We start from the raw sequence: 13,207 nt of genomic DNA, 5'->3' as shown, positions 1-13,207 counted from the left end.
CAGCACAGCAGTTAGCACGATGCCATTGGAGCTTGTGTCCATAAGGCCATAAGATACAGGAGCAGAGTTAGGCCATTTGGCCAGTCGAGTCTCATCTGCCATTTCATCGTAGCTTATCCGATTTTCCTCCCAGCCCCATCTCCTGCCTTCTCCCCGTATCCCTTCACACCCTGACCAATCAGGAAACTTTCAACCTCTGCCTTAAATTTACATTCAGACTTAGCCTTCACAGCTGCCTGTGGCAAAGAAATCTGGAGATTCACCACTCTTAGCTAAAGAAATTCCTCCTCATCTCCATTCTAAAAGGATGCCCCTATATTCTGCAGTGGTGGCCTCTGGTCTTAGACTCTACCACCTTATGAAACATACTTCCCACACCCACCTCTATGAACGTCTATCACCGTTCTATAGGTTTCAATGAGGTTACCCCTCATCCTTCTGAGTTACAGCAAATACAGGCCCAGAGCCATCAAATGCTCTTCATATGACAAGATGTTCAATCCTGGAATCATTTTTGTGAACTTCCTTTGAATCCTTTCCAGTTTCAGAAGATCCTTTCTAAGATAAGGACCTCAGAACTGCTCACAATACTCCAAGTGAGACATCATCAGTGCTTTATAAAGTCTCAAAATTACATCCTTGCTTTTATATTTTAGTCCTCTTGAAATGAATGCTAACATTGCATTTGCCTTCCTCAATACATACTCAACCTACAAATTAACCTTTAGGGAATCCTGCACAACGACTCACAAGTCCCTTTGCACCTCAGTTTTTTATATTTTCTCCCCATTTAGAAAATAGTTAACCCTTTTATTTCTTCTATCAAAGTACATGGCCATATACTTCCTGACATTATATTCCATCTACTATTTCTTTGCCCATTCTCCTAATCTAAGTCCTCTGTAGTCTCTTTACTTCCTCAAAACTACCTGCCCCTCCAACACCCTGTATTTTGTATTCAAAATTTTGCCTCAAAGCCACCAATTCCATCATCCAGATCACTGACAAATAACATAAGAAGAATCGGTCCCAACACAGATCCCTGTGAACTACCACTAGTCATTAGTAGCCAACCAGCAAAGGTTCCCTTTATTCCCACTCTTTGCCTCCTGCCAATAAGCCACTGTTTTATCCATGCTAGAATCTTTCCTATAATACCACAGGCTCATAGCTTGTTATGCAGCTTTATGCGTGGCACCATGTCAAAGGCCTTCTGAAAATCCAAGTTCACAACATCCACCAATTCTTCTTTGTCCATCCTGCTTGTTATTTCTTCAAAAGAATTCCAGCAGGTTTGTTGGACAAGATTTTCCTTCGAGGAAACTGCTGACTACGATCTATTTTGTCATGTGCCTCCATGTACCCTGAGATCTCCTTCTTAATAATTGACTCCAACCACAGAGGTCAGACTAACTGGCCTATAGTTTCCTTTCTTCTACCTCTCTCTCTCTTCTTCAAGAGTGAAGTGACATTTTTTAATTTTCCAGTCTTCCAGGAGCCTTCCAAAATCTAGTGATTCTTGAAAGATCATTACTAATGCCTCCAGAGTCTCTTCAGCCACCGCTTTCAGAACCATGGCGTGTCCACCATCTGCTCCAGGTGACTTATCTACCTTCAAACCTTTCAGTTTGAACTTCCGCCATACTGCTGGTGTCTTCCACAGTGAAGACTGATGCAAAATACTTATTCAGTCATCCTCTATTTCAGCACAATATCCACTCTTGCCTTTCTTTTACACTTTATGTATCTGAAGAAACTTTTGGTATCCTCTTTAGTATTATTGGCTAGCTTAGTTTCATATTCCATCTCTACCTTCTAAATGATTTCTGCTGTTTTTTAAAAGCTTTCCAATCTTCTAACTTCCCACTAATTTTTGCTCTATTATATGCTTCACTTTGATTTTTCTGTTGGCTTGGACTTCTTTTGTTAGCCACAGTAGTGTCATTTTGCCTTTAGAGTACTCCTTCCTCTTTGGGATGTATATATCCTGCGCTTTCCGAATCGCTTCCAGAAATTCCAGCTATTTCTGCTCTGCCATCATCCCAGCCAGTGTTCGTTTCCAACTAATTCTGGCCAACTCCTTTCTCATTCCTCTGCAATTCCTTTTACTCTATTGAAAATACTGATACATCTGACTTTAGCTTCCGTTTCTCAAATTTCAGGGTGAATTCAATCATATTATAATCACTTTCTCCTAAGGGTTCTTTTACCTTAGGCTCTCTAATCAATTCTGGTTCATTGCAAAACACCAAATCCAGAAGAGCTGATCCTCCATTGGGCTTAACCACAAGCTTCTCTAAAAAGCCATCCTGAATGGACTCTAGAAATTCCTCCACCTGTAATTCAGCACTAACCTGATCTTCTCAATCTATCTGCATCTTGAAGTCTCCCATGACTACTGCAACATTGTCCTTTTGGCATGCATTTTCTATCTCCATTTGTAATTTGTAGACCACATCCTTACTACTCTTTGGGGATCTGTATACGACTCCCATCAGGGTCTTTTAAACCTTGCAGTTCCTTAGCTCTATCCACAATGATTCCTTCTTAAACTATGTCACCTCTTCCTAATGATTTGATTTCATTTCTTAACCAACAGAGCAATGCCAACCCCTCTGCCTTCCTGCCTGTCATTTCGATACAATGTGTATCCTTGGACATTAAGCTCCCAGCTATAATCTTCTTTCAGCCATGATTCAATGACGCTGGAGATGATGTGATGCCAAAAAACAAGATAATTATACTATAACAGTCCCTTGTGAGTGTTGATTGTACAGAATTTCCAGCTTGACTACTCAATCTCCGTTTGCAGATTGGCATGTGACAAGCCAATCCTTTAAAACCTCTCCTTGCCTGCCAAAGAAACAAAAATGTCGTCTCTTCATGGCACACCACACAGCACCAGGTTGATGCTCACTTTAAAATCCCCACATAAGCGCATGGCTTGGGCTCTCCCTTTCTTGATCACTGGGAAACCAGGCATGGTCCAATCATTCCACTCAACCTTGGAGAGAATTCCAGATGCCTCCAACCTCTGAAGTCTAGCATTGACTTTAGGATGTAGTGTGTAAGGCACTGGACACACTTTATGGAATCTTGGTGTTGCTGCTTCACTCAATTCACTTCTGACCTTCATGCCTTTGAGTTTACCAATCCCCTTCTCAAACACCATCTCATTAACAATAAGCAGCTGTGCCAGTCTCTGGTTAGCGCTACCATTTGGGCTGCAGTTGCCTGTTGATGCCACACTGAGAACTTTGAATTGGTGCCTGTCTGGTTGGATTTTTACCAACCATTCATGTCTGGAAAGTGCTGGCCCTCCACTTTTCAAGTCAGAAAATTCTAACTGCTGTGCTTGGCCTGGAGTCCTGCCCTTTAGCTTAGCATCTAACTCCCCGAACACCCTATGCCGAGCCTCGTCACTCGTCCTACCCACATCATTGGTACCTACATGGACCATGATTTCTGGCTGTTCACCCTCTCACTTAATGAGCACCCATTCACAAATATCCTGGACCATAGCACCTGGGAGGCAACATACCATCCGGGAACTTTGTTCCTGTCCACAGAACCTAACTAACTCTGTTCCCCTAACTAATGAATACCCTATTACCACAGCGTGCCTCTTCTGCACCCCCACCCCCCGAGGCAAACTCAGTGCCAGAGACTTGCCCACTGAGGCTTTCCTCTAATAGATCACCATCACCCCCCACCACCCCCAACCAAGGGTACCCTGCAATGGCCTCCTTAACCCCTTTCCCCTTCCTGACTGTCACCCAGTTTCCTGTGTCCTACACCTTGGGTGTAACTACCTCTCTTTGTCCTAAACATCACCCCTTCAGCCTACCAAATAATCCAGAGTTCATCCAGTTCCAACTCCCATTCCTTGATGCGGAATACATCTGGATGCACTTCTCGCAGTTGTAGTCATCAGGGACACTGGAGGTCTCCCTGCCTTTCCACATCCCACAAGAGGAGTATTCACACATCCTGTCTGGCACCTCTACTGTCCTAGCTGAACAGATATAAAGAAGATGAAAAAATTGAGACTTTCTTTCCTTTGCTTTCTCTGACTGAAACCTCGAAGAGAAATTAATCTGTCTAGGCCCATTGATCTGCACCAAGACTATAGCCCTGCATACCCCTTCTGTCCACATATCTATCCTAATTTCTTTTAAGTGTTGAAATCGGACCCGCACCCACCACTAGCATTGGTAGCTCATTCCACGCTGTCACCACCTTCTAAGTGAATAACTCCCCCCAAATGTTCCCCTTAAATGTTTCAGCTTTCACTCTGAACCCATGACTTCCAGTTGTATTCTCACCCAACCTTAGTGGAAAAAGCCAGCTTGCATTCTCCCTGTCTTTACCTTTCATAATTTTCTGTACTTCTATCAAATCTCCCATCTCTCTTGTACATTCCAGAGAATAAAGTTCCAACCTATTCAACCTTTCCCTATATCTCAGGTCCTCAAGTGCCAACAACACTTTCTCTGTACTGTTTCAACCTTGTTTACACCTTTCCTGTAGGTAGGTGAGCAAAGCTGCATACAATACTCCAAATTAGGCTTCACAAACATCTTATACAATTTCAACATAACATGCCAACTCCTACACTCAATACATTGATTTATCAAGACCAATGTGCCAAAAGCTTTCTTTATGATCCTCTCTACCTGTGATGCCACTTTCAAGGAATTATAGATGTGTAGATGGGCCAGTGTCTATGCTGTATGACTCTCTGAATCTGCTCTATCCTGTTTTACCACACTCCTTAGTGCTCTTCCGTTCACTGTGTGAGATCTACACTGCTTGTCTCTCCCAACGTGCAACACCCTACACTTGCCTGCATTAAACTTCATCTCCTATTTTTTAGCCCCTTTTTCTATCAAGTTCAGATGCTGTTGTATGCTTTGGTGGTCTTCCTCAATGTCCACAAACCACCAATGCTGGTGTCATCCATAAATTTGCTGATCTAGTTCATCATATTATCATCCAAATCATTGATATCAATGACAAACAACAGACCCAGCAGCAAACCCTGCAGAATACCACTAGTCACAGGCCTCCAGTCAGAGGCAACCACATATAACCACTCTCTGGCTTCTTCTGCGAAGCCAATGTTAAATCCAATTTACAACCTCATCCTGAATGACAAGTGACTGAACCTTCCTGACCAACCTCCCATATGGGAACTTGTCAATGTCCTTGCTAAAGTCCATGTAGATATCATCCACTAACTTACCTTCATCAACTTTCCTGGTAATGTCCTCAAAAAACTACGTAAGATTAATTAGACAAGACGTACCATGCACAAAGCCATATTGACTATCCCTAATCAGTCCCTGTCTATCCAAATACTTATATATCTGGTCCCTTAGAATACCTTTCAAAAATGTTCCCACTATTGTTGTTAGATTTATCAACCCATAATTTTGTGATTTATTCTTAGAGCCTTTCTTAAGTAATGGTACAGCATTAGCTAATCTCTAATCCTCTGGCACCTCACTCGTGGCTAAGGATGTTTTAAATATCATTACTAGGGCTTGTGCAATTTCTGCACTAGCCTCAAATAGAGTTTAAGGGAACACTTTGCCAGGTCCTGCAGATTTATCCACCCTAATTTGCTACAAGACAGCAAGCACCTTCTTTGTAATCTCACATCTATAGACAGTGTGTGCATTTCCCGAGTAAATACAGATGCAAGAGTCCATTTCAGATTTCCCCACCTCTTTCAGCTCCATGCATAGTTAACCACTTTGATTTTCCAGGGGACCAATTTTGTTCCTTGCTATGCTTTTGCTCTTAATATATCTTGTATTAATACACCACCCTGATGAAGGGTCTTAGCCTGAAACGTTGACTGTTTACTCTTCTGCATAGATGCTACCTGGCTTGCTGAGTATTGTGTGTGTGTTGCTTGGATTTCCAGCCTCTGCAAATTTTTGTTTGCTAGTACTCTCCTTCACCTTTTCTGCTAATGGAACCTCACATCCTGATTTCTTTTTAAGGGTTCTCTTGCATTTCATATACTCATCAAGTACCTCATTTGTTCATGTCTTCTTTTTCTTACCCAGAGCCTTGATGCCTCCTGAAAACCAATGTTTCCTAAACCTATTATCCTCACCTTTAATCTGACAGGACATACAAAGTCTGTACTTCCAAAAATTTGCTTTTGAAGGCCACCCACTTACCAAGAGCACCTTTACCAGAAAACAATCTGTCCCATACACCATTGCCAGATCCTTTCTGAAAGCATCAACATTGACCTTTCTCCGTGTTAGAATCTCAACCACTGGACCAAACTGTCCTTTTCCATTTGATAACTCTTTCCCATCTAGCCCTTTTACAGTATGGAGTTCCAGTATGTGGAAAATTAAAATCACCTACTATCACAACCTTAGATTTCTTGCAACAGCCTGCCATCTCTCTACAAATTTGATCTCTAAATCCTGCAGACTGCTGCATGGTCTATAATACATATGTTATCATTAATGTGGTGGTACCTTTCTTATTCCTCATTTCCACCCATAAAGTCTCACCAGATGAGCTCTCCAGTCTGTCCTGACTGAGCACTGCCATGGCATTTCCCCTGACTAGTCCCACTTCAATCCCTCCCACTCTATATGTCTAAAACAATGGGACCCCAGAACATTGACCTGTCAGACCTAATGGCTGAAATGTCATAATTTCATGTGCTGATCCATTCCCTAAACTCATCCATCTTTTTCTATAATACTCCTTGCGTTGAAATCTATGCAGCTCAGAACATTTGTTCCAACATGCTCAGCCTTTTGCTTTCTGACTTTGCATGTGAGCTTAACATAATTTTTCTCCACAACCTCTCCATTATCTGTTCTGGCACTCTGGTTTCCATCATCCTCCCACCCCCCACAACTCTGGTTTAAACACTCCACGCTCCTGCCTCTGTTCAGCAGTAACACTCCTTCCCACCAGTCCCTCTCTAGTTCAGCTGCAAACCATCCTTTCTGTGAAGGTTCCACCTTCCCTGGAAGAGAGCTCAGTGATCCAGAAATCTGAAGCCCTCCCACCTGCACCAACCCCTTAGCCACATGTTAAACTGTCCTGCCGAAGAGTTTTAGTCCAAAACGTTGACTGTACTCTTTTCCTGGCCTGGCCTGCTGAATTCCTCCAGCATTTTGTGTGTGTTGCTGGGATTTCCAGCATTTGCAGGTTTTCACGTGTTTGAAACTGTATAATCTTCTTTTTTCTGGCCTCAATAGCATGTTTCACAGGTAGCAATCCTGAGATCACAACTCTGGAGGTCCTGTACTTTAACTTAGCACCTAACTGCCTGAATTGACTTTGCAGGACCTCGTTACCCATCTTACCCACGTCATTGGTCCAACGTGGACCACGTCTTCTGGCTCATCCTCCCTCTTAGAGCTGTCCCTAGCCCTGATATCTGGGAGGCAACAAACTATCTGGGAATCTCACTGTCATCCACAAACCTTCTTTGTGTTCCCTTAACCAGCAAATCCCCTATCTGAGTCACAGAGCCTGATTCAGTGCCAGAGAAATGAACTCTCTGGCTTTCCTCTGTTAGGTCATCCTCCCCAACAGTATCCAAAATGTTATTGCTGTTAATGGGGGAATGGCCACAGGGGTACTCTGCATTGGCTGCCTATCTCCTTTTCCCCTCCCAACCCAGTTACCTGTGTTCTGCACCTTGGGTGTAAATGCCTCCTTGTATGTACCAACTTGTACCCCTCATCCTTACAAATGATCCAGTGTTCATCCAGTTCCAGCTCTAACTCCTTAGCAATGTTCTGTTGGAAGTTGCAGCTGGATGCGCTTCCTGTAGGTGTAGTTGTCAGGGTCATCGGCGGTCTCCTCCCTTGCATATCCTACAAGAGGAGCATTCTCGTATCCCGTCCGGCAACCTCACTGCTCTAAATGCGCAATAAGAAAGAAATAAAGAATAAATAATGAAGAAAAAAATCAACCTTCACCTCCCCTTGCCAAAGCTTCAACTCCCCACTCCAGCACTGGCCCTCTCACACAATGGCCACTCTGCTTAAACCTAACTTTATTTTTATTGGTTCTTGCCAAATGCCTGATTATGCACAATCCAATGTCTCTTGTAAGTGCTAATTGCCCCTGCTCACTTCTTTTAAATTCTCTCTCCCTCTGCTCAAGGTCTCTTTGGGACTGTGCTGCGCAAAATGTGCCAACTGTCCCTACTTGCTTATTTTAAGCTCTCTCTCTTTCTACACTATCTGGTGTCTCCTTGAGACTATGGTGCACTGTGTGGTATGGCTTGTTGGGCCGGAAGGACCTGTTGCAAACTTTCTGTGCATCAATCCTCCCACACTTCTTTCTCAGGGGTGTACAGCAACAGTGGTTCCCCTTGATTGATGACTTCTACCACACGTTCTAGAGCAGGATTGAGGGAAGGCAGTGGGGTCATTTTTGATTACCTATGTTTAAGAACCGGATGAGTGAGCTATTGAGAATGCACAGGTCAACTAGAACCAATATCAACTCAGTTCTTTCCCACCACTTCCAAATGTAATCAGCAGAGTCCTACAATTGAGACCATTCAGAAACCTCCTGCTTACTTTCAACAGTGTATGGAAATTTAGGTCCAGCTGTACCATGGAGTCCAAATGGCAACTTTACCCCAAGCTTGTTCAGAATAAATTCCGAGTTGCTGCATGTCAGGGGGATTCTCCAAATAGATTGAAAAGTGTTACTGTTTTGCCATTAAAAACCATTGTAATTCCTCCAAACCTCACAAGCAATGTTTTCACCCTCCTCTCCCCTAGAGTTTACCCATCAACTACAAAGCTTATCTCTAGCTGGTTAACCATGTTTTTCTAGGCTCTTCACCTTTCACCCTAATCTGGTTAGGAAGTCAGCCAATTTCAAGTAAATGAAGACTTAAGTCATTCTGGGTATTCATCCTGCTCCCTGCCTATCTAAAGCCTGCACTTTTGTCTCGTAAGGACTTTTAAGATTGATGCACAAAAGTTTTCACACCTTAATTATGAGAGCTGAAGATGCATTTACTTTTCGAGTCAAGTGTCCTTGAAGACACATACAAGTCACTGAGGGAATTAAGGTGAGCTGACAGAGTAAATTTTGAATTATGAAGTGGAAAGGTTGACTCTTGTAGCTGTAATTTTGCTAATGTTCAGATGCTGGTAGAGAGAGTATAAAAGATTTTATGTAGCTATGTGGTTGATATAAAAGATGTGGCAGGAGAACCTTGACTTACCTTGAGTAACCTTTACTGCAATCCTTGAGCTACCAATGTCTAGCAGTGCTCCCTTGTGAACCATTCTGCTCCTCATTGCTGACAGAAACACTTTCTCAGCCACACAGGTATATCCGAGCTATACAGTAATTTTTCTGTGATGATAAGCCAAAGAAAGAGATCCTCCTCACTCACTTCTCTTTTATTCTCTTCTCCATACTAGCTCCTCTCTCACCCTTTTCTTCTCTTTACCTACCCATCACCTCCTTATGATGCACCTTTTCTTCCTATGGTCTACTCTCCACTCCTATCAGAATAGCTCTTCAGTCATTTACCTTTTCCACCTGTCACCTCCCAGCTTCTCACTTCAACCATCCTCCCCAAACTACCTACTACCCCCGTCAAATGGTTTCACCTATCACCTGCCAGCTTGTACTCCTTCCCCTCCCTCTTCTTCTTCTGGCTTCTTTCCCTTACATTCCAGCCCTTATTAAGTGTCTTGGCTCAAAATATTGTCAGTTGATAGGTGCCTGACTTGCTGAGTTCCTCTAGCACTTTGTATGTGTTGCTCTGGATTTCCAGGACCTGCAGAACTGGATTTTTTGGTTTCCAATCCACCTTCCTTTATTACATTTTCATCTACTGAAATCATTTGTTGAGAGTGAGAACACTTCACGTCAAAACCTTTTGCCAGCTATGGGAAAAGTTTTTAAAAAGCAAGTTTTATTTTGTAAAGAAAAGCAAAAGTGGCAAAGAATAAAGGTTTACGATGGAGAAGAGAACAGAAAAAAATGGAATGATTCATGTGCCGATAGAGATGGAAGAATACCATCTCTCCTGACTAAGCAAATTACAGCTTCCCCAAAGTCAGCAATAAATATGATGATTTCAGACAATCATCCATTTCACTTTGTACTTCAAACATCTCGCTCAGCTCTAGTCATGCCACTCAATCTTTCCTTCCCAGAATCAGAACCAGGCTTAATATCACTGGCACATGTCAAGAAATTTGTTGTTTCACTGCAGTAGTACATTGCAATATATAATAGTAAAAAGAAACTATAAATTACAATGAAATGTATATAAAATAAATTAAATAAGTAGTGCAAAAGGAGAGAAAACGTAAATAAAGAGAGATGGTGTATGTGGGTCATTGTCCATTCAGCAATCTGACAGTGGAGGGGAAGAAGCTGTTTCTGAAATGTTGAGTGTGTCTCCTCAGGCTCCTGTCTGTGCCTCTTCCTCCTCTTTGATGGTAGCAATGGGGAAAGGGCATGTCCTGGGTGATAGCAGTCCTTAATGGTGGATGCCGTCTTTTTGAGGCATCACCTTTTGAAGGTGTTCTCAATACTGGGAAGGCTAGTGCCCATGATGAAGCTGGTTGAATTTACGACTTTCTGCTGCCTCATCTAATCGTGTGCAGTGGCCCCTCCATACCAGACAGTATACGACCGCTTAGAATGCTTTTCACGATACACCTGTAGAAATTTGTGAGAGTCTTTGGTGACATACCAAGTTTCCATAGACTCCTAAAGAAATATAGCGGCCGTTATGTTTTCTTTGTAATTGCATCAATATATTGGGTCCAGGATAGATCTTCAGAGATGTTGACAGCCAGGAATTTGAAACTACTCTCCCTTTCCATTGCTGATCCCTCCAAGAGGACAGGAGTGTGTTCCCCTTACTTTCCCTTCCTGAAGTGCACAAGCAATTCCCTGGTCATACTGATGCTGAATCTAAGGTTGTTATTGCAGCACCACTGAAAACGCTGATTTATCTCACTCCGGTACAACTCCTCGGCACCATCTGAAATTCTGCCGACAATAGTTGTGTCATCGTCAAATTTATAGATGGTGTTTGAGCTGTGTCTAGCCACAGGCTTGTGGGTGTAGAGAGAGTGGAGCAGTGGACTAAGCTTGCACCCTTGATATGCACTAGTGTTAATTGTCAGTGAGGCATTTAGAGCAGATGAGAAGAAATTTCTCAAGATTAGATTAGATTCAACTTTATTGTCATTGTGCCGAGTACAGATACAAAGCCAATGAAATGCAGTTAGCATCAAACCAGAAATGCAAAAAATAGTGTTATTTACAAAATAACTGTGAATAAAAAGTGCTACAGCACGCAAATATAAAAGTACTGAGACAGTACAATATGGGTGCAATACTGCTTAGTGCTGTGATGTGAGGTTCAGCAGGGTCACAGCCTCAGGGGAGAAGCTCTTCCTGTGCCTGCTGGTGCAGGAGCGGAGGCGCCTGAAGCACCTACCAGATGGGTGGAGAGTAAAAAGTCCATGGTTAGGGTGAGATGCATCCTTGATAATGCTTTTTGCCCTGTCCAGGCAGTGTTTATGGTAGATGTTCTCAATGGTGGGCAATTGGGTGCCAATAATCTGCTGGGCAGTTTTCACCACACACTGGAGTGCTTTGCGGTCCGGTACGGGACAATTGCCATACCACACTGAGGTGCAGTTGGTGAGTGTGCTCTCAATGGTACAGCGGTAAAAGTCCGCCAGTATCCTGGGACAGAGGTGAACTTTCCTGATGCTCCACAGGAAATAAAGGTGCTGTTGTGTCTTTTTGATCAGGATGGAGGAGTTCAGGGACCAGGTGAGATCATCAGAAATGTGGACACCAAGGAATTTGAAGCTTGATACACACTCCACGATAGCTCCATTGATGTAGATGGGGACTTGAGTGTGGCTCCTAGCAATGATCTCCTTGGTCTTCTGGGTGTTAAGGGCCAGGTTGTTGTCCGCACACCACGCAGCCAGGATTTCATCTCTGTAGGCTGTCCCATCATCTCCTCTGATCAGGCCAGCACTGTGGAGTCATCGGCGAACTCGATTATGGAGTTAGAACCATGTACGGGAACGCAGTCATAGGTGAAAAGGGAGTACAGAAGAGGGCTCAACACACAGCCTTGAGGCACGTTGGTGTTCAGGGTGAGAGTGGAGGAGGAGTGGTTGTCTAACTTAACAGATTGGGGTCTGTTAGTGAGAAAGTCCAAGGTCCAATTGCAGAGGGATGAGCTGATACCAAGTGTAGTAAATCTTTGAAATTTCTCGGCTGATGAGGGCTAGGGAGGCTTAGCTGCCAAATATAATCAGGAAAGAGAACCATAGATTTTTAGATATGAGAAACTAGAAGAATACATGGTTAGTCCAAGAAAGTGATACTGAGAGAGGAGCCTGCCATGGTCTTGTGGAAGCTGCAGCAAGGCAAGGAGTTAATAATATGCAAGCAATGTCGGTGTGCAGATAGTGTGCTAAGAGATATCTTTGAACAACACACACACCATGCTGGAGGAGCTCAGCAGATCAGGGAGCATCGATGGAAGTGAATAAGTAGTTGATCCCATTCATCAGGACTGGAAAGGAAGAGAGAAGATGCCAGAATAAAAAGCTGAGGGAAGGGGAGGAGGACCAGCTAGAAGGTGATAAGTGAAGCTAGATGGAAGGGGAAGTGGAGATGAAGTAAGAAACTGGGAGGTGACAGGTGGAAAAGGCAACGGGCTAGAGAAGAAGGAATCTAATCGGAGCTGAGAGTGGACCAGGGGAGAAAGGGAAGGAGGATGGGCACCAGAGAGAGGTGATATGCAGGTGACAAGAAGAGGCAAGAGGCCAGAATGGGAAATGGAAGTGGAGGGGGAAAAATTATTGGAAGCAGAAATCGATATTCATGCATTCACGTTGGATTCTACCTTGATGGAATATGAGGTGTTGCTCTTCCACATCATGGCAGAAAAGGTGGCTGTATTGAAATGGGAATGTGATTAGGAAATAAAATGGCTGGCCACTGGGAATTTTCACTTTCAGTGGTTGGAGCCGAGCTGCTCGTAAAAGCAGTCCTGATTACACTGACGTAGAGGAGGCCGCATCAGGAGCATGGGATACAGCAGATAACTCCAACAGATTCTCAGTTGAAGTGTTGCCTTCCCCTTCTCCTGCCCTGTATCTCTTTCATCAATCAACTTCCCAGCCCTTTA

The sequence above is a fragment of the Hypanus sabinus genome, chromosome 11 (genome assembly GCF_030144855.1).
Source record: "Hypanus sabinus isolate sHypSab1 chromosome 11, sHypSab1.hap1, whole genome shotgun sequence".
Taxonomy (NCBI): Eukaryota; Metazoa; Chordata; class Chondrichthyes; order Myliobatiformes; family Dasyatidae; genus Hypanus; species Hypanus sabinus.
The sequence above is the reverse complement of the archived record's forward strand: the minus strand, read 5'-3'. Positions refer to the sequence as shown.